The sequence below is a fragment of the Pelodiscus sinensis genome, chromosome 7 (genome assembly GCF_052426305.1).
Source record: "Pelodiscus sinensis isolate ZL-2025 chromosome 7, ASM5242630v1, whole genome shotgun sequence".
Classification (NCBI taxonomy): domain Eukaryota; kingdom Metazoa; phylum Chordata; order Testudines; family Trionychidae; genus Pelodiscus; species Pelodiscus sinensis.
The window spans coordinates 28,864,840-28,890,691 of NC_143058.1; the positions used below are offsets into that span (position 1 = coordinate 28,864,840).

General features: G+C 43.8%; 1 long non-coding RNA gene across 1 annotated transcript in view; it reads right to left on the reverse strand.

Annotated features, from left to right (window-relative positions):
• Nucleotides 1–7,661: 7,661 nt before the first annotated feature.
• LOC149524048 (uncharacterized) overlaps nt 7,662–25,852 on the reverse strand; it is a 241,536-nt gene continuing 223,345 nt past the window's right edge. The window contains exon 6 of the long non-coding RNA XR_016350011.1: nt 7,662–8,410. This is a non-coding gene — a long non-coding RNA (uncharacterized LOC149524048). The remainder of the gene's footprint in view (nt 8,411–25,852) is intronic.

The window sequence follows — 25,852 nt, forward strand, 5'->3', positions numbered from 1 at the left end:
CAATGAGAGGAGCCCACTGGGGGCGAAGGAAGAGGGGGATAGGAAATGGGAGGCAGCGAGGGAAAGGGACTCTATATCTCACCTAGCTCGGGGCACATCCCACAGCCCTGTGCGACTCGATTTATTAGTAAGGGCTCCTTCTTCCCAAGTTCAGGCTCCCTGGAGAGCCCTTGCCTGCGCGCACAGACAAGTGCCATGTCCCCACAAGCCTTCCTGCAGCACCCGTAATCCCAGCATTCGATTTACCATTGCGCACGCACAGGGTGCCAAATTCTGCTAGTTTCCATCCACATAGGTTTTTTCCTACTGCTATTACTAAAGCGACACACACGCCATGTAAAGCAAGGGTTCATGAAGTGAGGTGTGTGCTGGTTGCACACAACATTGACTGTGAGAGCTGCGTACTCCCTCAGGGTATGTCTACACTACCACCCTAGTTCGAACTAGGGTGGTAATGTAGGCAACCGGAGTTGCAAATGAAGCCTGGGATTTGAATTTCCCAGGCTTCATTTGCATCTTGCTGGGCGCCGCCATTTTTAAATGTCCGCTAGTGCGGACTCTGTGCCGCGCGGCTACACGCGGCATGGACCAGGTAGCTCGGATTAGGCTTCCTATTCCGAACTACCTAGTCCGTGCCGCATGTAGCCACGCGGCACGGAGTCCGCAGTAGCGGACATTTAAAAATGGCGGCGCCCGGCAACATGCAAATGAAGCCCGGGAAATTCAAATCCCGGGCTTCATTTGCAACTCCGGTTGCCTACATTACCACCCTAGTTCAAACTAGGGTGGTAGAGTAGACATACCCTCATTTCAGTCAAAGCGCTGATTCAGTTCAGTTGGCACATCCCACAAATTCTAAATTATCAAGCGCAGTGAGCTAAATAACCCAATCTGGGGAGACTGTCTTGGTTACAATAATTTTGTGGCCCACTGAGATGAAGGAGGGGCACTCGTGCGTCCCACTCACTAACCTCGGTTACCCATTGCTGCTGCATTATTCACCCATCCACTGTTGCCATGATAGGACTTTCACTCCCTCCCTGCAGATGGAGTGTTCTGATCTTTCTCCCCTCTACAATATTCTTCTCTCTGAAGGGTTTCCCATATCCTTCTTCAGCTCCCCTATTAGGAGCAACCCAACTCCCGCTCATTCTCCAACCCTTCTGCTACTACACAGTGCTGCAGTGTTTCTGGCGTGTTGCAGGGAAACTAGGAGGAAGGTCTCTGTGTAGCACCACTTATGGGGAGGGCAGAGAACATGGGCCACAGGGCAGTAGGAAAAACAGCTCCCTGTGATGGGACAGAGACTCAGCCACATCCCACTGGAGGTTCCTAGATGTTGTGAATCTGCATTTCAACTGAAGGCCCAATGCTGAGAGAGGACAAATTAAGGCTGGCATAGAAAAATGTTTATGCTGCAGTATGAAAGTGCAGTGGTAGGCTTAATTCTCCAGTACCAATCAACCAAGGTAAACTCGCTCTGTGAAAGAAGGACCAGTGAGTGTCATGAGCGCATGATTTCTACTGCAAAGTGAGATACCAGATATTGAAGCCCTGATAATTGCTTTAAATGTGCTGTTCAAAATCACTTCTGTGCCATAAGAAATTAGTTGCAGAGACAACAACTAGAACACCTTTTCAGCCATATATACTTTTTGATTGATTAACAAATGACTACTGTTACACACAGGCTCACCTGCACTGGCCAGCAGGTATGGGAGGTGGAGCAAAAGCTCTGCCTATTTCCCTCCCTTCCCTGTTATCCTATTCTGGATGAGAGTATACAGTGGTGAGGGGTGCTTAGCCTTGCTTACTTCTGCATGCCCAGGTCTAGGCAGCCCACACCAGGGATTAAGGGAGGATCTTTGTTATGTGAGCCTACAGTCCAGGTCATAATCTAGCCCTGTGAATACCTAAGTGTCACCTGAGGAGCTAAAAGTGCTCCAACTTAATGAAGTCTCACAACAACTCCCTTTGTGGCTAGCATTACTATAAAACCATTTTAAAAATGAAATCTACACAGCAGTGTTATTTTGGAAGAACTGGCATAATTCTGAAATGACAAAGAGCTCATCCACAGAGCAAGCCATTATTTCAAAATAATGGTGAGCTGGAGGACTTCTTACTCTGCCTTACTCTGCCTCCTGTAACCCTCATTTTATGAGTAAGGGAAGTTGAAGGAAGAGTATTCTTCCTTTGACTTCCTCCTGTATAGACAGCACCAAAAGCCGAATTAAGCTATTCTGACTTCAGCTACACAATTGAGGTAGTTGAAGTTGCGTAGCTTAATTCAACTTTTGCCCTGCTGTGTAGACGTGCCCAGAGAGTCGTATCAGAAATCAGGGGTAGTAGACGGTCCTAAGCATGACAGTTCAAACTCCACTGTACATTTTCTTCTTTTGTTTCTGTGTTTCACAACTAGAAGTGGTAGATGATTCATCACTCATTAATTATCTGAGGAATTTAGCCTTTGTTTTCTGTTCACGAATCATTTGTGAAAAGATCCTAAGTTTTGCAAATGTATTCCTCATTCTAAGGAGTCATCACACAGCATATGGTTATTTGTCAACAATTGATGTCAGCTTATCACTCTTCATATTTGTGACATTATTTCTGCTCTCTGGATGATTTTTACTTTTAAAATAATGAACAACAAGTGACAAGTAACAAATACTTGCTCAGATACAAAGACCCATTCCTTAAAGGAAAGAATTCCCAAATATTCAAGCATCACTTTACCAGATCGGTCAGCAGGGCATGTAAGTTACATGAAAAAAATCCCCTGAATCTGCCTTTGTTAGGAATGCAGAAACCTTAATGCATATAGAAAACTTTACTAACCTTTATTGCAGTTATAACCAAAGAACCTCCAGCAGCACACAATGCACAGAACTACTGAAAGGGAAGGCCTCTTGAACACGATATTCATTTCTATGGACCTCATGCTGCCTTTTCTGATGAGAGAGTTTTTTAGGCTGTACTGAACTACGTGCTCTCTGTCAACAAGTACAGCAACAAATTGCCCTTTGAGCATTCATAGGCCATCCTGAAACTCAGAAGAATGAACTATCACTGGAAGTGGTCACTAACACTACAAATTCTCATTGGAATATAGGTACTGGTGCAGTGAAAGGGGCAAAAAAGACTGAAGCACAGAGCTCAGATGATAAGTAAACTAAGTTACTCATAAGGAAAATAGAACTTAGGGTACGTCTACACTACAACGTTAATTCGAACTAACTTAGATGATTCGAACTAAGCTAATTGGAACTAACGGATCCAGACTAAAAAACTAGTTCCAATTAGCGTTTTGCTAATTCGAACTAGCATGTCCACATTAAGTGGACCCTGAACCAGGCTTAAGGGTGGCCGGAAGCAGTGCCGGCAGGGCATCAGAGGAGGACTTAGAGCGTGGAGATGCTTTCTCAGGCTAGCCGAGGGCTGTGCTTAAAGGGTCCCGACCCCCACCCCAGACAGTTCTCAGGGGTGTCCCGCTTGCAAAGCAGTCCTGGCTTGGATTGCCCGGAGTACCACACTGGGCACATCACAGCACTTGGCCATCAGACCGGCTGCACTTGCTGCAGGCTGCCATCTGCGGAGAGGGGACAATTGGGGGGCTGCAGGAGAGCTTCCACCCCCAGAAGCCCGCAGAGCCAGCCCAGTCCTCCCCATCAGGGGCGCGTACCCCATTCCTCCCTCACTTCCTTCCATTTACCCTTCTCTAGCCCCTCTTCTTGATGTACAAAATAAAGGACAATTGTGTTCAAAAATGGAATCTGTCTTTATTGAACAAAACTGGGGGAGACTGGGAAAAGGAGGTGGGAGAGGGGAAGAGAGAGGCTGGGAGAGGGGAGGGCAACTAAAATGATCAGGGGTTGGGAACAGGTCCCATATGAAGAGAGGCTAAAGAGACTGGGACTTTTCAGCTTAGAAAAGAGGAGACGGAGGGGGGACAGGATAGAGGTCTCTAAAAGCAGGAGTTGGGTGGAGAGGGTGCATACAGAAAAGTTCTTCATTAGTTCCCATAAAGAAGGACTAGAGGACACCAAAGGAAAGGAATGGGTAGCAGGCTTCAAACTAGTAACAGAAAGTTGTTCTTCACAAAGCAAAGAGTCAACCTGTGGAACTCCTTGCTGCAGGAGGCTGTGAAGGCTACAACTAGAACAGAGTTTAAAGGGAAGTGAGATCAAGTCATGGAGGTTGGGTCCATGGAGTGCTATTAGCCAGGGGGTAGGAGTGGTGTCCCTGCCCAAGGTTTGTGGAAGGCTGGAGAGGGATGGCACGAGACAAATGGCTTGGTCACTGTCTTCGGTCCATCCCCTCCAGGGTCCCTAGGGTTGGCCGCTGTCGGCAGACAGGCTACTGGGCTAGATGGACCTTTGGTCTGACCTAGGACGGCCATTGTAAGCTCAGGGCTCAGAGTCGGGGGTCTCTGTGGACCACCTTGATTTTCATGCACACCTGCTCCTGGGTGGCCAGGCTGGCAGCTCTCCTGCCCTAGACGGCCACTTTCCTGTGCCTAGTGCGGAGGTCGTGGATGAGGTCCACGATGTCCGCACTAGCCCAGGTGGGTGCCCGCCTCTTGCGGTCCCGGGAAAGCTCCCGGGAGCCGCCAGCCTGGTCCCGGGAAGAGGCGGAGGGCTGGGTGGCAGCGGGTGGCCGGCTCAAGCCGTGCCAGGTGCAGGGTCTGCTGGCTGGGTGCTGGCAGGCTTGCACCTGGCACGGGCACCGTAGCCAGCCCGTGCCCCTTTAAGGGTTCCGGGGCCGGGAGGGGGACAACAGAGTTTCCCTGGTGTTGGCCAGAGTGACCATCAGGGAAACCTGGGGAGGGCTAGCCTCCCACTAGTTCGAACTAGGCTTAATCCTCGTAAAATGAGGTTTTCCTAGTTCGAAGTAAGTGCTCTGGAGCATTAGTCCAGAGCACACAGCTGCATAAGGCTGACACAAAAGAAGACTAGCAGACATCTAACTTTTCTACGTGATTTTTAACTTTTTTTTAATTTTGTCTTCTAAACCTACCCCCTTCCCACTATTATTCACTATGTTAGGCATTCCTTCGTCAGACTTGGTGAAGACCGAAAAAAAGAAGTCCTTGAGTATCTTTGCCATTTCCAAGTTTCCCGTTACTGTTTCTCCCTCCTCACTGAGCAATGGGCCTACCCTGTCCTTGGTCTTCCTCTTGCTTCTAATATATTTATAGAATGTCTTCTTGTTTCCCTTTATACCTGTAATTAGTTTGAGCTCGTTTTGTGCCTTTGCCTTTCTAAACTTGCTCCTGCATTCCTGAATTGTTTGCCTATATTTATCCTTTGTAATTTGTCCTACTTCCCATTTTTTATATGACTCCTTTTTTTTTAGATCATGCAAGATCTCCCAATTAAGTGAAGGCGGTCTTTTGCCATATTTTCTATCTTTCCTACACAGCGGAATAGCTTGCTTTTGGGTCCTTAACAATGTCCCTTTGAAAAACTGCCAACTCTCCTCAGTTGTTTTTCCCCTCAGTCTTGCTTCCCATGGGACCTTACCAGTTCTCTGAGCTTACCAAAATTTGCATTCCTGAAATCCATTGTCTCTATTTTTCTGTTCTCCCTTCTACCATACCTTAGAATCATGAACTCTATGATTTCATGATCACTTTCGCCCAAACTGGGGAAGGATATCTCTCTCCATAAAACTGTTGTTATTACATTGCTGGAAGTTAATAAGAAAATTTCAACCTGCCAAATTATGTCTGTTATGAAAATTCCAAAGCTTATAATTATTCTGGAAAGTCTCTTTGAACATTACCAAAAGCATTCTGCATATCATACTCATAATGATCCCCTTTCAAACATTTATTTAAGAGTGCATCAATTTATTGCTGAACATGAAATCTTTCAGATCTTAAAACATTTTCTTTTATTTCTATAATGTAAGAAACTTAATGAACTTGGAACCTGAAAGTGTGATCAAAATCACCTTAGAATATGTAGACATGCTGTATGTCTAGAGCACAACCACTTTCACGTCCATGAAAAATGCATCACAGACTGTGAAAGAAGCCCTTCCCCATGAAATATGATGTTCTCCTTGTCCTTAGGAGTGTCTCTTCAAAGGGGCTTCTTTCCGCCGACGGCATGGGAAGGACAGGATCTATTCCTTCCTGCAAACTTCTTTGGTGGTTGGAGTGGGAGGAGAAAACCCACTTCTGGGTTTCTCTGGGTACATCTAGACTGCAGAGTTTTTCCGGGATACTGGCGGTATTCCAGAAAAGCTCTGCCATGTCCAAGGAACGCGCCTGCTTTTCCAAAAAAAAAGTCAGAAGAGCAGACATGTTTTTTGGCATCCCTGTAAACCTCGTTCTATGAGGAAGAAGGGATCTTGCGAAAGAGGCTTTTTCCCAACATTTAGCCCAGTGTAGATGTGCCAAATGTTGGAAAAGCTTCTTTCAGAAGAAAAGCAGAAAATGATACGCAAATTGCAGTTCACATTTTGTGTATCTTTTTACGACTTTTCTTTGTAGTCTAGACATAGCCTCTCTCTGCTGCACGTTGATATCTAGGACTGTGAAGCAGCCTGAGGAGACTTTTGGAGTTGGATTGTATCTTCCCTGTGCTGCTGGCAGGGCTCCATCAAAGAGTGTTCCTATCTCCAACTGGGCAGGAGAAGGACAGAACTAGTTCCTCCTCTGCAAACTGCTCTGGTGGTGGGAAGGGGGGACCAGACCAGACCTACCTCTACTTCTTGGAACCTTCCAGCATGGAGCTCTATGGTTGATGCCTTCAGAGTCCAGTTCTGAAGGCAGAACAAAAATGTGGATGGCAATCCCATGATCCCCCTATGATAGGTTTGTGACACTCCTATCTCCTTTTGTATTAAGATCCCAGTTACAACACTGTGAAATTTTAAGTTTGAACAGCTGAAAATGTGAAATGTATCAATTTACAAAACCTATGGCCATGAAATTGGACATAATGGACTGTGAATCTGGTAGGTCCCAATTCATGTGTTAGTCTCTGGTGCTATGAGAATTTTAAAAATAGACCATATTTACTAGCTTAATCCAAATCTATATTATTGGCCCTATTTGATAATTTAAATAGGTTTGGCTTTGGTGCCGGTTGATTTTGCCTATTATTTTATTTTGAAATTCGAACACAAAAGGTTTACGTATGCTTCTCCTTCTTAGTATCTGAAAGTTTCACACTCTTTAACATGTATACAACCACAACCCTCCTCCCCCCAGGTATGTCTATACTACAAAGGCTTTTTTGGAAAACGGCTGTTTTTGCTCATGCCTCCTCCCCAAGCAATGCTATTCCCCTTTCCCCTGCCCCCCTGCCATCCCTGACCCCACTCCAACTCCAAGTCCGATGAGGTCCCAGCACCCGAGGTGGCACATCCAGCCGGCCCCATGCAACTCCAGGCTCCCCTCCCCCTGAAGGTTATGAGCCCCCCGTCCAGTTTATGAACCCCCCTCTCCCTCCAGATTTTGAGGCCCCCTCCCTCTTCCCAGATTTTTTAATGAAAGATCAATACACAGTTCATTTTGTTTAAAACCAAACAGGTGTCTTTATTGAGAGGTCAGGAAAGGGGCGAAGGGAGAGGTTGTGGTGGGAAAGGGATATTGGAGCAAGCCAGAGGCCCCGGGGGGGGGACCCTGGGGAGAGTTACTGGGGTGCTTGAGAGAAACTCTCTTTTTAGGTCTCCTGGATGTGCACCCTGGCCTATGGGCCTGGCGGGTGGCAGCTGTCCATGGCTGCATGAAGGGTCTCCCCTCATGGCTGGCTCTGCCCCCTATCCCAGGAGGAAGGCCTCTCCCTTCTTCTCCACAATGTTGTGGAGGACACAACATGCCATGACCACCTCGGGGATGTTGTGCTCCCCCATGTCCAGGTAGGTCAGAAAGCACCTGAACCACACCTGAGGCATCTGAAGGCTCACTACACCTGGATGCTGGCCGGGTTCAGGTGAGCATTAAATTGGTCCCTGCTGGGGTCCAGGTGGCCAGCATATGGCTTCATTAGCCATTGCATCAGGGTCCCCCATGCATTCCCTATGATGCACAATGGCATCTGCACATCCCCAACTGCAAAGTCACAGTGGGGGAAGAATGTGCCCACCTCCAGATTGCTGTAGAGGCTCGAGTTGCAAAAAATCCAGGCATCATGTGCCCTGCCCGACCACCCAACAAAAATAATCATGAACTGTCCACGGTTGTCGACCAGGACCTGCAGCACCATAGCAAAGAAGCCCTTGCGACTGATGTACTGAGCTGCTTTATGTTGAGATGTGTGGATCAGGATGTGGGTCTCATTAATCACTCCCTCACAGTTGGGGAACCCAGGACAGCAAATCTGGCCATGGTCAGGTCCAGGTCTCTCATGTGGCTGACCCTCCGGAGCAGGATGGAGTTGATGGCCCTTACAACCTGCAGAAGGAAACAAACAAACACACAAAACAGAGAATGAGAGAGGAGAGTGCCTGACCCCTTGGGAAGTGCCCGCCTCCCTTTCTGTCCCTTCCTCCCAACATCCAGGAGCCACTCCCTATGAGGCCACTCCCCCAGCAGCAAGGATGTGTGAGGGCAAGATGGCACAAACCCCCCGGGGATGGGGCTCCCCCCCACTCCACCTCCCACCCTCCTTTCCCAAGGGTCCCCCTTTTCCAGGACTCCCACCCGCCCTGCAGGGATGCTGCCCGAGAGTGCTTTACCTCCATGAGGAGGGCACCAACAGTGGACTTCCCCACACTGAAATGGTTGCCCACCGACTGGTAGCTGTTTGGTGTGGCCAGCTTCCATATGGCGAGGGTGACCCACTTCTCCAGGGGGATGGCAGGCCGCAGGTGGGCATGACATATCTGGAGAGCTGGGGCAAGCCAGGCACACAGCTTCAAAAAGGTGGTCTTCCACATGCAGAAGTTTTGGAGCCACTGCTGGTCATCCCACTGCTCCATAATCAGCCGGTCCCACCAGTCGGAACTGGTGTCTAGCCTCTCTACAGTGGGTTGCGGGTTGCAAGTGTTTTACTCTCGCACCCAGAGAGAGGGTCCCCAGAATGAGCTTTGGGTCAAACTTGGTCAAGACCAGGAAGGCAGTCGGCACAAAGTGCTGCAGAAACTGCAGCACAGTCGTGTGGGGCCATCACATGCCCAGGGGCAGCTCTGGCTCCGTGGCAAAAAAACAAAAGCTGTGGCATCCAAAAAAGCTGGGCAACCACAGCAGGTACTGTGAGAGCTTTATTGTCCCTCAAAGAGGTAGGAAGCACGCAGCAGAAGCAGAGAAACGGCTGTCCAGGGGGATCCCTTTAAGCATGTGTCTCTGCTAGGCTCTACCAGCACTTGGAAGCAACCGGTGACCTAGAGCTCTGGCTGAACTGGTTCTGAGTGGCCTTTTATGCGAGAGAGCATCCAATCAGTCTGGATGCTCTTTCGAAAAAGCAGATCTCTTTTTCAATGCGCTTTTGTGTGTGGACGTGCTCTTTCAGAAGAAATTTTTTTGGAAGATCTCTTCCGGAAAAGCTTGTTCCAAAAGAAACCTGCAGCCTAGACATAGCGGCTACGTCTACACTGGCCACAATTTCCGGAAAAGCCATGCAAATCAGGTAAGTCAGGATAGGGAAATCCGCGGGGGATTTAAATATCCCCCGCGGATTTAAATAAACATGTCCGCCGCTTTTTTTCCGGCTTGGGGAAAAGCCGGAAAAAAAGCGTCTAGACTGGCGCAATCCTCCGGAATAAAGCCCTTTTCCGGAGGATATCTTATTCCGGAAATTGTGGCCAGTGTAGACGTAGCCAGGCTGACAGGGAGATACTAACACTCTCATTTAATAATTGGTGAACAAAAAGTGACTTTATTAAGTTTACACAAGTTTGAGGCAGAAGTGGGAAATGAAGCTGTGTCCCAGGCTAACCCCCTCACCATGGGACCTGGAGGTATGTAGGAATTTTGCTATTATTTCTTATATTGTCATAGAATGATACCACCTTTTCCATTAAAATGTTGATAACATGTTAATACCACAAATTCATGTTCATTATTAATATACATATCTTTATTCTGGTTCCAATAGAATTGATACATGGGAAAACAGAGACATTTTTTCTGTTAGGGCCAAGTTAAATCCTGTCAGGGACCTCTTCAAACAAAGGCAGTGTTGTCTCTGAAGAGGAAGGGGTCGGGGTCAGTTCTGGAAGGAGTCACTCTCTCTCTGACTTAAGGCCACTTGACTTTCTTGTGTCACAATCAGCCCAGCTGTGACACAATTTAAAGGTAGGAATTCACTGAAATATCACATATTTATCTTGGTTAAATAAAGTACAAAAAAAGAGAAAGAAATCTAGATACATTAAATTATCTTGAAAACCTGATGTTAGCTGCTTCACTGCTACATTATGTATGAGTTGCTGTTGCTCTTAGTGAGAACAAATTATACATCCCCAGGATTCTGCCATCTGTGAAATCACATGCATCTCAAGGACATTTCTGTGTGTATGATAGGGTGTACATCTCTCCAATACTGGGGAAAGTAGAGGTTCCTAATCAGGTTACAAAACCACAGATTTATATAATACATTTCATCTAGTTTCCCACAGCTACATTTATCATTCATATGATAATATTTAGCTTTCATCCATAGATTTCATATGTGTTCTGAATCCGAAAACTCCAAGGTCCCCAGAGTATAATGTGACATTCAGTTGTAATAAAGAGAGATGAGAATTTTATTTTTCATACTCACCTGTAAATACAGAAAAAGTTCTGAAGTTATATTGATATTTGATTGACCCAGAAACTGATCCAAAGCCCCTTGAAGTGAGTGAAAAGTCTCTCACAGATGTCCAAAATAATTTTGATCAGGCCTCAAATTGTCTCCACATGTGTGGTGGAAATGCCTCTAAATAAAAGTCTTTATACTAGCAAACTCTAAGAATTAATAAAGAAATAAACTATTGGATACCAGCAGACCTTACTACATGGTGATACTACAAAGCCTGCCAATAAAACTTCTTATGAAACTCCAGATCAATATTCTACTGTTGCCAATGACTAAATATGTAATTGCAATTATGGGGAAATTAAAATAGCCTCCAATTAGGTGAAATGATTGGGATAATGCATTACCAGCTCTTATAAACACAGCACTGTATAGGGCTTCCACCAAAAGAAGGTGGCTTTAAATCTTAGCTGGGGAGCCCAGAGAGCCCCACCAAGGGACACCACTCCAGAAGCATTGTCTGTGGTCAGCAGCATTTTTCTGTGGAAGTATTAAATGTTTCTATTTCCCTCTAGCTACCTATACTTACCACCAGCAAACTTATTCAGTGAATACTCTGTCATAAGAACATAAGAACGGCTGTACTGGGTCAGACCAAAGGTCCATCTAGTCCAGTAGTCTGTCTGCCGACAGTGGCCATCACCAGGTGCCCCAGAGAAGGTGGACCAAAGACAATGATCAAGTGATTTGTCTCCTGCCATCCTTCTCCAGCCTCTGACAAACAGAGGCCAGGGACACCATTTCTATCCCCTGGCTAATAGCCTTTTATGGACCTAACCTCCATGAAATTATCTACCTTCTCTTTAAACTCTGTTATAGTCCTAGCCTTCACAGCCTCCTCTGGCGAGGAGTTCCACAGGTTGACTACACGCTGTGTGAAGAAGAACTTTCTTTTATTAGTTTTAAACCTGCTACCCAATAATTTCATTTGGTGTCCTCTAGTTCTTCTATTATGGGAACTAATAAATAACTTTTCTTTATCCACCCTCTCCACACCACTCATGATTTTATATACCTCTATCATATCCCCCCTCAGTCTCCTCTTTTCTAAACTGAAAAGTCCCAGTCGCTTTAACCTCTCTTCATATGGGACCCGTTCCAAACCCCTAATCATTTTAGTTGCCCTTTTCTGAACCTTTTCCAAGGCCAAAATATCTTTTTTGAGGTGAGGAGATCACATCTGGACACAGTATTCAAGATGTGGGCGTACCATAGTTTTATACAGGGGCAGTAAGATATTCTGTGTCTTATTTCCTATCCCTTTCTTAATAATTCCTAGCATCCTATTTGCCTTTTTGACCGCCACTGCACTCTGTGTGGAAGTTTTCAGAGAACTATCCACGATAACTCCAAGATCTCTTTCCTGATTTGTCGTAGCCAAATTAGCCTCCATCATACTGTACGTGTAGTTGGGGTTATTTTACCGATGTGCATTACTTTACACTTATCCACATTAAATTTCATTTGCCATTTTGTTGCCCAATCACTCAGTTTGGTGAGATCTTTTTGGAGTCCCTCACAGTCTGCTTCTTGATGTCCTTGATACACATCTGTAATTCATACCCAGGTAAATAGGTAATGGGAGTTACTAGTGCCTATTGGTAACAGGGCAGTCCCACCAAAAAAATAACAGGTACTGTCACAGAATCCCATTTAAACAATTTTTTCAGTTAGTTTTTAATTGCTTTTTATTATTTTCTCTCTCATAGACAAGCTGATTCCTGCTATATAGTTAAATGGCCAAAGTCTGTACTGTGGTACCCTCATCTAAGTCTTGTGAAGTTAGTGGGATTGCATGGAGTGAACATCGGTTCTGAATTTGCCCCATGCTCTTAGGGAAAAACCTAATTAATTTAATGGGGGATGAAACTAATAGTATTCTGTAAGAATGCAATAAGAAGCAGAGACTGTGAATGAGAGACCTTTTCTATAGCCATCTTATTGCAGGGATATAATTCTACAGAAGGGCCTAAGACAAACGTAGGGAAAAGTTATCATTTTCTATTAAATCCCTTTTCCATAATGTTATTATACATCTTTTTCACAGTTAACATGACTGAAGGATTGGCTTCTGAAAAAAGACCTGGGCATTGAGCAAGGCTTATCCTTATTCTGTTCTCTAAACTGCAATTTTTATAACAATCTAAACTGTTCTACCTATTCATTCAAGATTGGCACTGAATGAAAAGTGACACACTTACCGTATTTTCCGGCCTATAAGGCTACTGGGCGTATAAGACGACCCCCTAATTTTTTAGTTAAAATATAGGTTTTCGTCTTATACCCCAGCGCCCCTCCGCCTCCCCGGCTTTGCTCCCGGTGTCCCTGGTCTGCTGGAGACGGTCCCCAGCAGACCAGAGGCACCGGGAGCAAAGCCGCAGCAGTGGCGGGGTCCCGCGCCTCTGAGGCTTTGCTAGAGCAAAGCCTCAGAAGTGCGGCACCCCGCCGCCGCTTCGGCTTTGCTCCCGGTGCCTCTGGTCTGCTGGGGACCATCTCCAGCAGACCAGGGACACCAGGAGCAAAGCCTCTGAGGACGCCCCGGCAGTGGGACAGCCCCGGCGCGCCTGGGCTGCCCCGCCGCCGGAGCCCCTCCGCGGCTTTGCAAAGCCTAACCCTAACCCTAACCCTAAACCTGCCCCGCCCCCTGTATACCCGGCATATAAGACGACCCCCAATTTTTGGGGGATGTTTTTTAGCATCAAAAGTCGTCTTATACGCCGGAAAATACGGGTATTCTAAACACAAGTATGAAGGTACCAAAATTCAGAGGTATACAAATGATCATTTTAACTTGTAATTAAGTGAGTGTATATATTTAAAGCAGTTCACAAGGATATAGCTATTGAATGTTAATATAAGTTGCATAGCTAAATGTCTGCCCAACATATAGAAAATCAACCATTTTACACTTATTAAATCTCCTACCAAATAATTTAAAAAGGAAAAAAGTGTTAGTTTGGGATCTTGTCAAAACTTTTTGCTAACTAAAAAGCTGCCCATTTTAAAGCATTTTCTATGTTAGTAAAATAATGTATTGGACTTGGATATTACCAAGCTAATGAAAAGATTACTGTTTAAACAGAGGCCATTGTGGAAGGAGGATCTCTCTGGGGCATAGTTTTGCATGAATAAAACTGGAAGTTGTGGCTGCTACACAAATATTAGATTTTAATAAGGCCTGGGTCAAAAACGATCGTTTTAGGTCAATCTGAACCTCTCCTGGATTGTTATACAAGTTAAAAAGACTAATCTAGGAGGTTGATGAACAGCATATCGGCCCTTATTTTATTTCATTATTCACTGAAAGATACAACAGAATCATGTAAAGATTATACAGCATCAACTCTGGGCCTAATTCTGCCTCCAGAGTCATCAGAATCAGGACCACAGTTTTCATTGCCAGCCTCATTGTTTCCCTGACAAATACGTTCTGGGGATTCAAGCTCCACATGATTATGGAATTACTGGATTTGTTCACATTGCATTCTATTGGCTATAAGTAATATTCAGAATATAATCAAATGTCACTTGATGTAAATTTTGATATATGAGGTATCTCCTTAACTTTGATTTCTGGGACATTTATTTATTTATTTGAAATAATTTTATCCTGCCTCTCAGGGTAAAACAACAATGAAAGCACAGGTAAAAAGAGTGGCCTTGGCTTGGCACCAAAACAGTGCCAACGTTGGCACCAGGCAAATGTCCTGGGAGAGAAAATTCCATAGCCTAGGGACAAAAGCTGAGAAGGCCCTGCTCCACATAGATGGCCCTGCTCCACTTCCTCCATAAGTGGAGGAAAAGAGCAGAGCCTCCTCAGCTGACCTCAGTCCATGGGCAGGTTCATATAGGAGGAGCCAGTCCTTCAAATAACCTGGTCCCAACCCCTTTAGGGCTTTATAAGTCATAATCAAGACCTTGAATTGTGCCCAGAAACATACCAGAAGCTTGAGCAGCTGCCGGAACACCAGCATAATGTGCTCCATATAACGAGTATTAGTTAAAACTCAAGCCCCTGCATTCTGGACCAGTTAAAGCATGGGAAGACTCTTCAAAGGCAGCCCCAAGTAGAGCGCATTGCAGTAGTCCAGTCGGGATGTGACAAGAACATGAATCACTATAGCCAACTCGTTCTTATTCAGGATGGGGGCACAGCTGGCAGATCAGCTCTCCTGGCCACTGAAGAAATCTGATTTTCAAATGTTAAAAAAGGGTCCAGGAGGACTTCTAGGATGTGTCCTTGTTCCTGAAAGGGGAGTGTGACCCAGTCCAGAACAGGTAACACCACTTCCTGGACAGATTGTTTCTCGATACACAGAACCTCAGGCTACGTCTACACTACAGCAGTTTTTCGGAAGAGGAGATGCAAATGGAACATTCATTTGCAAATCTCATGCTCTCGTTTGCATATTCTCTTCCGATCCTTTTTGCGGAAGAGGCTTTTGCGATAAAAAGCCCTGTGTAAAGGCCATTTGTCACAAAATCCCCATTTTGCACAAGATCCTGTAAACCTAATTTTTTGAGGAATAATCCCCTGGACCCAATCAGTCATCCTTTCTCAGCTCAATTTAATAAGCCACAAAGGGTAGGGGTCAAGTGAGCACATGGTCGGTTGCACTCCTCCAAGCACTTTGCCCACATTCTTGGTGTGCAAAAGCTGAAACTGATCCAAAGAAAAACGACTAGGTGGTGCACTCAACACATTCTGTATCCCGCTTACATTACAGCCAGAGTCCAAATCAAACCAAATGTGAGTAATCTTATCTGCAAAGTGCTTTGTAAACAAGTCACAGTAGATTGCTGAGGACTCCTCCATTTCATCACAAGGTCCAGATTGTAAGAAGCCCTGCAACACTTGAAAAAATTCCACCAGACAACACTGTGCAGAGATCTCAGGAAACCTTCTGGATCCATCAGCCTCTGTGGGTGGACCATCGTAATTGGTCCCCACCTCTGCAAAGGGGGAGATTAGCAAATAGTCTAAACTTGACCAGGTAGAGATCAGCCCATGACAAAGGGAGTGTAACCACATCCCTAATCCCGAAATCTTTGTCACCCTTAGTCCAAAAAGACTAGATCGAGCCTATGACCTGCCACATGGGTGGTGGCAGTTATTTCTTGGGATAGTCCTAAGGTCATCATGGTCTTAAAGTCTCAAGCTGAACCAGACAGAACAGCCATGGCATGAATATTAAAGTCCCCCAAGACCAAAAGCCTTTGAGTCCTTAATGCTACGTCTGAGACCACCTCAGCCAGCTCGAGCAGAGCATCTGTTGTGCAGCGAGGCGGGCAATACAAAAGCAAAACACCCAATTTATCCCAGCCATCCAACACCAGGTACAGACTCTCAAATCTAGTGTTTTGTTGGATTGGGGCCCTGGCCAATGAGATGGTATCCCAATAGAAATTGCCACTCCTCCTCCCCAACCATCAAGCTGAGGCTGGTGCTGAACTGAGAACCCAGCTGGGCACAATTGGGAGAGGTCAATGCCTCCCTCTGGTCCCAGCCAGGTCTTAGTGATACAGGCTAGATTGGCCCCTTCATCCAGGATTAAATCCTGGATGAGAACTGTCTTGTAGGATACCGACCTGGCATTCAACAACAGCACCCTCGGGCCTGACGGCTGGCTGTTAAGATTCCCAGAACCATTGATGCTGGGAACAGGACCGGAATGAGGAGTAGCCCGTAACTCTCTAAACCTTGTTTCACTCAGCTGGCCCATCCTGATATTTCCACCATGTCTCCTCCTGCCCATCACAAATCCCACTATGCCATCTGAACCCTCAATTTTAACCACCCCGCCCAGGCTGCAACACACAACTGGGGGAGGAGAGAAGTCTACAACACACACATTCCCCATCCTTGACCTTCAGTACAGGCAGGTGGGGGATCCCTCACCAAGAACCCTCCCCTTCTGCTCTCACAAGGCACTGAACAGGCCACCACAAAAATAACAAATGTGCTGCTCTCACCAGCACTAAGTAATAAGCTATATGTGACGGGGCTAACCTGCCCCGCACTGAGCAGGAGGAAGGGGAGCCTGTTTATTGGGTAGAGCACGCCCCTCCCCCACAGCCCTACTGGGCATGCTCGAAGTGCAGCCTCACTATAAAAGACTGCCAGGCTGCTCAGTTGGGGCAGACCGCCGGGGAGGAAGAAGCTCCGGCCCAAGCTGCAGGCCCGCCGCCGGACCTGCCGCCAGATTCAGAGCCGGAGGGAACGCTGCTGTTGCTACTACCAGCCCCAGGGCGAGCACGCCCCCAACGCTGACGCCGGGAGGCCACCCGCCCCTCTGCAGAAGACACCCCCGGTGCTGCTGCCCCAGAGACAGGACCAGCTGACGTGGCCGCCGCCACCAACCCAGCATCGCCAGGTGGGACCTCCGTCGGCCACAAGGCTGGGGTAGGAAGCAACCCAGGGCAAGGGGCAGGGAAAACCCCGGTGGGCTCAGCACGTTTCGGGGAGGACCCCCTGCTGAGCCAGTGGTGGGAACCACCCACTACCATTAGGGCCCTGGGTTGGGGTCCGGTGGAGAGGGAGGGCCCAGACCCCCCTACCCCAACCCCTCAGAGCGTGGACTAGGCCTCTGGGCCTGCTGCGAGTGCTGGACTTGGCCTCTGGGCCTGCTGCGAGTGCTAGACTAGGCCTCCGGGCTGGTGGCAAATGCTTTAATCACGGGAAAAAGGGAAAGGGGCGGGGAGGACCCCGCCACACTATACCACACACACAGAGGAACAATCACCATAGTACAACACACAACCTCAGTCTGATCAGAAGGGCTGCACCAAAAGGCAGCCGCCTTTGGATCATCCCTTAGGTGTGACCTGCAGACAGTGGCCTACTGCCAACAACAGCCTCTTGGGGTTAAGCTCGCCCCTGGTAGTGGCCACACCTACAGGGAATGATCTTAGTCCTAAAGGCACAAGCCTCTTACCCAGGAAATGGTGCAGCACTAACAGTGGCAGCAACAGCAAGGCAAAGGTCTTTCTTCAAAGGGCATTGGGAGAAATGTTGGTCCTCACTCCCAACTCTCCCTCCTCCTTGTGCCCTAATTTAAGTCCTCATGCTGTCCCTGTGAACTCAGTTTGCACTTTCCAGGACTCTTCAAATCAACTTTCTTGTGTACATATCATGCATACACATTGTGTAACAAAATACATTTTGTATTGCTATTTTAACCCTCATCTTAGTAAACACTTTGGGTATGTCTAGACAGCAGCGCTATTTCAAGATACGTCTGGTATCTCGAAATAGCTTTTTCCATGTCTTAACAGCACGCCTGTTATTTTGAAATGCAATTGAAATAATGGGCTCACTATTCCGATGTCCCGGTAAACCTCATTCCATGAGGATTAAGGGACTTGTTGGAATAGTGGTCTATTTTGACATTTGGCACTACGTAAACAGCACCACATTTCAAAAGAGACTATCAAAAAATAAGCTCGAAATAAATTACGCAATTTGTGTAGCTCAAATTGTGTAGCTTATTTTGATCTAGCACCGCTGTGTAGATGCACCCATTCACATACATTTATTTATACTGGTAGGCCATTAGACTTATTATATTTTTACTGTCTAGTAATCCAGCTCTTTAGCTAGAGCCAAAAAAAAAAAAAAAAAAGATGACCTTTGCAAGTCTAGCTTGTGTCTCATATCATCAGCTCTCAGTTCAGATTAGCGTAAAAAAGTGTGAACATCTGGAGAATACACATCATTTGTTTCTCCTTGAGGAGGGAGCAAATGCGAGAGTAACTGAGTGCAAGGCAATGGGTTTCAACAGATCTCACATTTTAAAACTTGAGGTTTTCAGAGATACAAAAAAGGTAATTTAGTCATTTTAATTAATTGATGCAGAACTGAAAACTTTCTTTGTAAAATATTCAGTGTTTGTGTCAGTAGTAAGATATTTTGAAATGTCACATAAAAATCTTAAACTGATTTTCCTCGAATAATGGGTACTAAAGACAGTAAGTATTATTTAAAGGTGGCAAAAAACCAAGATTTGTTTAATTTTCCTACAATTGGACTGGCCATACCTCATATCATATATTATCTAACATATGTTTTGTGGAATATAATATGACAATGTGATGAAGTATAAAGGGTTTATTAGTGAGAGTTGTGGATGATTGCGTTATTGGCATAAATTATGCATGTTGTGGCAAAGAAATGCTGATAAAAACTTTAAATTAAAAAATTAGTAAGCTTTCTGTGCATGCTTCATGTTTTCAGAAAAAACAAAACAAAATTATTTTAGAAATGTTTTATAGAGGTCTTAAATTTTATTGTAGCTTCCCCACAGTTAACCTAGGTGAGTCAGTTAGCATGAATCCAATTGTACAGCCCTCAGAGAGTAAAAACAAAGTCACTGAATCTCAGATATGCTGGAGGTAAGTTGGAGACCTCTGAGGAGTAAGGCAGGAAGACACAGATAGCTTTCAGCAATCTTTCAAACCCTCAATCCTGCAACTCAAGTTAAATGGCCTTATGATTACTCTAGCCTGAGATAGCAATAGAAAATCTATAAGAGCTGTTCTGCCAACCCAACACTGTGTAAGCTCTGGTAAAAGTCTATAAACTCTGGCCAAGCTCTTCCCACCTATGATATCCCCCTGGAAAGCTCCTAAGCTGGTAGCACAAGAGTACTATAGAGATTCTTATACCAGCTTGATGCCACCAAAGGATTCCTCAACTTTGCCTCCCCTTTGTGCTCACAGAATAGTGCCAAAGTGACGGGGTTCACATGTCTGAACTTATAATTTTAAGACACTTCTAAAAATGACTTAAAATAGCTTTTCTACACATAGAAGTTCACAAGATTAAATTTGACATTTCACCCTTTCCATAGAGAGAAGCATGTGTTATCTCATTGGAACGTAAGGAATCTTACCTATCCAAAGGCATGTGTTCCCATCTCTAGTTCTGCACTATCACAAGAAATTAGGACTTAAACCGGTCATATTAACACAAGACTGACTCTTGCCAGCCTGGGTCTCCTATAAACATTATAATTAATCACCTTGTGCAGAAGCTATTGTAAGATTTGTATACATGTCTTTGGGGTCTTTTCATTAAAACTGTGAACATTTTCCCATTCTATACAGATTTCAAAAATGGACGCATAAGATAAAAGATTTTCAGTTGCTTTAAAATCAGTGTAAACAGAGATACTGCAATTTACCTCTGCTGATTGTACAAGCCATTGAATCAGAAAATCAAGAAAGAAAACACCTTTTATATAATCTACCTTGTAGCCTAAGGGGTGTGTGTGTGTGTGTGTGTAATATCAACATAATGTCATATTATAACATTCATACTAGCAAGTGCTATAGCTAAAATTTAGTTGCAATCTTCATTATTGTCCCTATCTTTAATAGGCAAACAAATTCCTTTAAAGCTGATATGAATCCAGACTGATTCTTTTGACTTCATATAAATTATTTTGGTATGTCAAAAACAATAGAACATAGCTCAGTATACATTTAAGTAGGGTTTGTTCAATGTCACTAAAATTAATAGAAGGATTCCCACTGACTTCAAAAGACTCCAGAAAAGACTTTGAAAACTTAAACCTGAATACAGGCAAATCCATTTAAAAACTTGTCTTCTGCCACCTGACAGATGGGGAACACTGAAAATTAACTTCTTAGTTTGTGTATTTAATTTTGGAGACAAGACTTAACAGCAAGAATCTTGACTTAAATTAAAACCAATATCATGAATATAAATTAATTTGTCCTCTCTCTTTTATCACACTAAAGCTCTGACTTCACTTTTCAAGAACCTGTGGGTAGCATTTAGTTGTATGGTGTGGAGGTATGGGTGTGTATAATAGGCAGGTTGGACTGGAACTTGAACATGTATTTACAAAGTCAAAGTCAAGTCTCATTTTTTAACCATATAAGGCAAGTATCAAAATTCCAAAGGTGAATTCACATGTTACGCAGCTTGCTAACGTGGGAAAAGAATGTGGCTACCTCCTACATATTTGTTTTCTGTTCCAGATGTTATAGAACCTTTCTCCCTCCCTTAGACTTGCCCATGCAAGTTAACAAACATTTTTTCTGGTATGAGTTTATATTTAATTACATATAATAATATGTCATAAAGACTGACACAGAAGCTGGGTCTAGCTCTCTACGTTTTATGCCAGCATACCTAATGAGTTCAGAGGAGTAACCCCTCATTTACACAGAGTGATAGGAAAATCAGTTCTATTCAGTAAAACTTCTTTTAAAGACCTAAAGGTTGATGCTAGCCTCAGAGGCCCAATTCTTTGCAAACATAGATACTGAAGTCAACAGCATTACATCACCAGATAAATGGGCCTACATTTTTACCTTCCATTGCTTGACATTCCGGTCCTCTGAAATTTTCTCTTGCCCAGTTCTAACTACAAGTTAATGATGGGCAGTCGGGGAGGAGGAAGAGATAATTATTGAAATGTCCAAACTTGTTTAGGTCAGGGTACATCTCAAAATATTTTAATGGTCCTTCCTTGTTTCTGAAAACTAACAACTCCTTGTTTCCATCACAAATGAATAGCTCTGTCGAACTGGTGATAGCAGTGAATGTGCATGAAGGAAGTGGTTTTGTGGAAATTAAGAAGAATGGTCCTTTACTTTCCAATGTAAGTCACATGCAAAATCAGCAGAATGTGGAATAGCAATCCTTTAAAATAAATATACTTAAGTCAAAAATTTAAAACTTGTGAATATAACAAATTTGACTAATGAGACTTATGCGTATAATAAATAACACTCAAAACAATCTCTCCTCCAATGCAGTAAGAAACTATTTAAAATCTTTTAAAAATTATAATAATGTAGATATTATGAGGCTTCTTGGATCTTATGGTTAGAGCAGAGGAGTAGCTGCCATAAGCCTGATTCTATTTTGGTCTCTGCCATAAACTTCCCATGTGACCTTGCACAAGTCATTTGACCATTCTGTATGCTGGTATCCTCATCTGGAGAGAACAATACTTACCTTATGTCATAAGGGCATTGGACAGTTAGAATCATTAGGGTCTGCTCCAACAAAATGTTGAACAGCTCTTGTGAGTACAAGACTGGTCCTTTTGCTTGTAAATATTTTGAAATCCTCCATGGAAAAGCACAAGATAAGTATAAAATATAAACCTTATATTTTTGCTCCAGTTTTGTCCTTGGACACGTGCATGATGCACAGTCCTGAGGCTCTATTCTTTTCCACTGGGATCTCCTTCTGCCTAATTTAGAGCTGTCTTAATGCTATATGCTTAGATTGTAAAATCTTTGTGAAAGGAATTCTCTATTTGTTCAGTGTTTGTACAGCATCTACCACAGAAGGATCCCCCTGGTCTCATAGGGTATGTCTACACTAGCTCGTTAATTCGAGGTAGGTAGGCAAATCAGGGAACTGGAGTTGCAAATGAAGCCTGGGATTTAAATATCCCGGGCTTTATTTGCATGTTCCCGTCCGGCCGCCATTTTAAAATCCCCCTTAGTCCGAACAAACTGCCCATGGCTACAAGCAGCAGTTTAAAGTTAATCTGAACAAAGGACTTTGTTCGGATTAACTGTTACTCCTCATTCCATGAAATAGACTTGGAATAATTTCATTATTTCGAAATAGTGTTGCAGTGTAGACATACTCCTAGATTCAGGTTGCTTTTTGATCCACCTACAACAGAGTTAAAAGTAAAAACAGCAAGAAGTCTGATGGCACCTTAAAGATTAACAAATGTATTAGGGTATATGCTTTTGTGAGTTGCAGCTCAATTCATCAGATGCATGCAGTGAAAGAATCAGATGTCAGGGATTTATACGTACATACAGAGGTGGGAGTGTGGCAGCGGTGCTAATTCAGTTGGTGGATGTTGACATCTTTCAACAGTGACTAGAGGGTAAGAATACCTAAAGGGGGAAATTACTTATTGTAATGACATAGTCATTCCCAGTTCCTAGTCAGACCCATGGTGTCAAATATGCAGCTCATTCCCCAATAAATTTGGTAGTCTTTAAGGTATCACAGGATTCATTGTTTTAACCTTATTTTGAGTTCCACTATACTCTTGAACTCTGGGACTTTGATTGCCTATAAAGTTAAGTAACTTCAAGTAGCATTTTTCAAACTGTGTAAGGGGCCTATTGAAACTTGGGGTCCCAAGCCACATTTCATTTACATTTCTAAAATCCACATTCTATAGATTCACAAATGAACTCCTCAGTGAGTTTTAACAACACAAGGTCTTCCACAGTAACTTCCAGAAAGCTTGTGTTTCCATTTGCTATCTATTTTGCTTTTAAGAAACATCGAGCAGAAAATTGTGCTGCTAAGGCAAAAAGCTACTGAAATATCATAAATGCTTCAGGTATAAGAACTAGCATGGGTTCAGTAGTCAGTTATGGGTTCATAACATTTTAAGTGCCTATAAACTATAATGCTTTTTCAAACTATTCTGAATCTCTTCTGAATTAAGCAAAATTGGGGCCAAACTGTTCCCACCCTTACTCATGCAAGCGCTCCCATTGAAGGCAAGTTTGGAAATTTTTTATTAAAAGGCTTTTATTTGAAATTTCTGATTATTGTTGTTTCTGGCCATGGAACAATACTATAAGACTAGTCTTTTCCATGATGATATGGCCAGCTCAGATTGAATTTTCTAGGTGATGCAATCCATTATGTATGTGAATTTTACTTAATTATTTCCATAACTCTTATAGGGCTTCCTAAGATCAGAAGTATAGCCTTAGAAAACAACCCAGTGAATAAATCTCCAAATTAAACCTAGCACTCCCTTACCAGTTGAATTTGTAAGCTCCTGTGACACAAGAAATTTCATGATACCAACTACCATGATTAAATCACACATCCCTGATGGCCTGATTAAGAGTTCCTGTTATGTACAACAAGAACATCACAACATAAAAATTGTAAAACCAGGTACAACATTGTGACATTAAGAAGAGATCCGTGTAGTTCTTCCACCAATAGAAGCTGGTCTATTAAAAGGTATTATCTCTCCCACCTTGTCTCTCTAATATTTTGGGACCAACACGATTACCACAACAGTGCAAACAATGTTGTATCATAATTATTTTGTAACTCTCTTCCCTTTTCTGTGAACTCTGAAATTCTTTAGGCTTAAGTATAATTGGCATACTGTATAAAAACTCTTACACAAGACAATCTAATTAAACAACACAGTTTGTATAACCACAAGGATTACCAAATAACAAGTTCAATTGACATATTTCATTTTGATTTTTCTTTTTTAAACACATTTCCTTCAAAATGATCATCACTGTTGATATTCAGAGAATGTGGCATAGTCTCAAACATTAATCACTTCATTTTGGCCGTATGACGCAAACTATGTACTTTTATATGGAGCCATATTTCTGATTCTGGCGGTTGAAAAACTGTATTGTTGAGAATTTTTCTTTAAAGAATAAATATCAAGCTAGTAATCACATATTTCAATTATTAAACATTATTAACAAATAGAGAGGGGCACAAGACATAACATCTGGACCTAGATCGATAATTCTGCAAAGCAGGAAGAGTCTCTAATCCAATGCTGCATTTTGCATTCATCTTCTGGAGAAATATCTGAAGTTCAGATGTGGATCCAAATTTCCCCTAAATGTGTCTGGATTAGAACATTCCTATTAACAATTTCATAACCACTCCCTTTATCTACACTCCTCCTTTTCAAATCCGCTCCCTTTATCTAATGTACCTACCAAGAATCTGTAACGAATATATCCTTAAATGAGAAGGATTTTCAAAAATTGGTGGTTAATGTTAGACTCCAAGGTCCATATTTAGGTACTGAAATAAGTGGTCTGATTTTCAAATGGGAGCTATCGGTTGTCAATATTTTTGAAGGTCAGGCCACTTCTTTAGGTGCCTTAAGATGAACTTGAAAGCCTAATTTTAGATGCCAAATTCTGAAAAAAAATAGTTTATTATTTTAGGACCTTTCCATTTCCCTGCCAGGAATGGATGACACTGTCAACTCCTGAAAAGCCTGCAAGACTCATGTGGGCAGCGTAGCATTTTCATCCATTAGAGCCATAATACAAAGGACAGGGAAGGAGACACTTTGGCCTCCACACAATGGACTTTGTCTTCTATGTGTCTTGATGGTCTGGGGCTTATTACTTGGGGAGAGAAACTCAGTTTGCTAATGGAACAACAGCATGTATCTCTCACCTGCCTTCCATGGATTTTACAGTGGGTGTGGAAGATCTAGCTCATGGAAATAAAATTTCTGTTAATATTTCTAGTGTAATTTATGGGTGAAAGACTTTATAAAAATATATTTATTTTCCTTTAGGAATTTGGCAATTTCCTCCATTTTTTGGTTCTCTGCTGGGTAAATAATTAATTTAAAATGTTATTTGCAAAAACGTAATGTTAAAAAAAATCCAACCAATATTATCTCAGCATCTTTAATATCAGGGCACAAGCATTTGTTTCCATGTTCTGTTCATCTTTCTCACAGTCATTAACCTTTAAGTAGAAATAGTACTAATTAGGGATGTTAGCTATCAATTAATTTAATAATCGTGTAACCTCATCAAATGTTAGTGGTTACACAATTATTCAATAGTCCCTGGGGGTGGGGCCAGCAACCAGTGCACTCCCAACTCCACTCCCAGAGAGCCCCAACCACCTTGCATTGCTGCCTCTGTATAAAAGGCAGCAGCTCAGAGCAGCAGGCGGAAGCCAGTCCATGAGGGGAGCCAGTTTAAAAACCAGCTCTCCACCCAGACTGACTCCTGCCTATCATCCCACGGCACTGCCTCCAATACAGAGGCAGCAGCCCCAGTCCATGGGGGGCCTGAGCTCTGTGGGAAGCAGCAGCGGGGGAGGAGGGGGGAGAAAGGGGGGCGGGTGGCTCTATTGAACTGGCACATGTGGAGAGCCAACTTAAAAGCTAGCTGCCCACATTTATCGACTCCCACCTGCCCCCCTCACCCTCCGCATTGCTGCCTTTGATAGAGAGGCAGCAGCATAGGGGGGCAAGCGGCTGCACGGAAGCTGATACACGCTGGCACCCAGTTTGAAAGCTGGCTTCCCACATGTATTGGCTTGAGCCTGC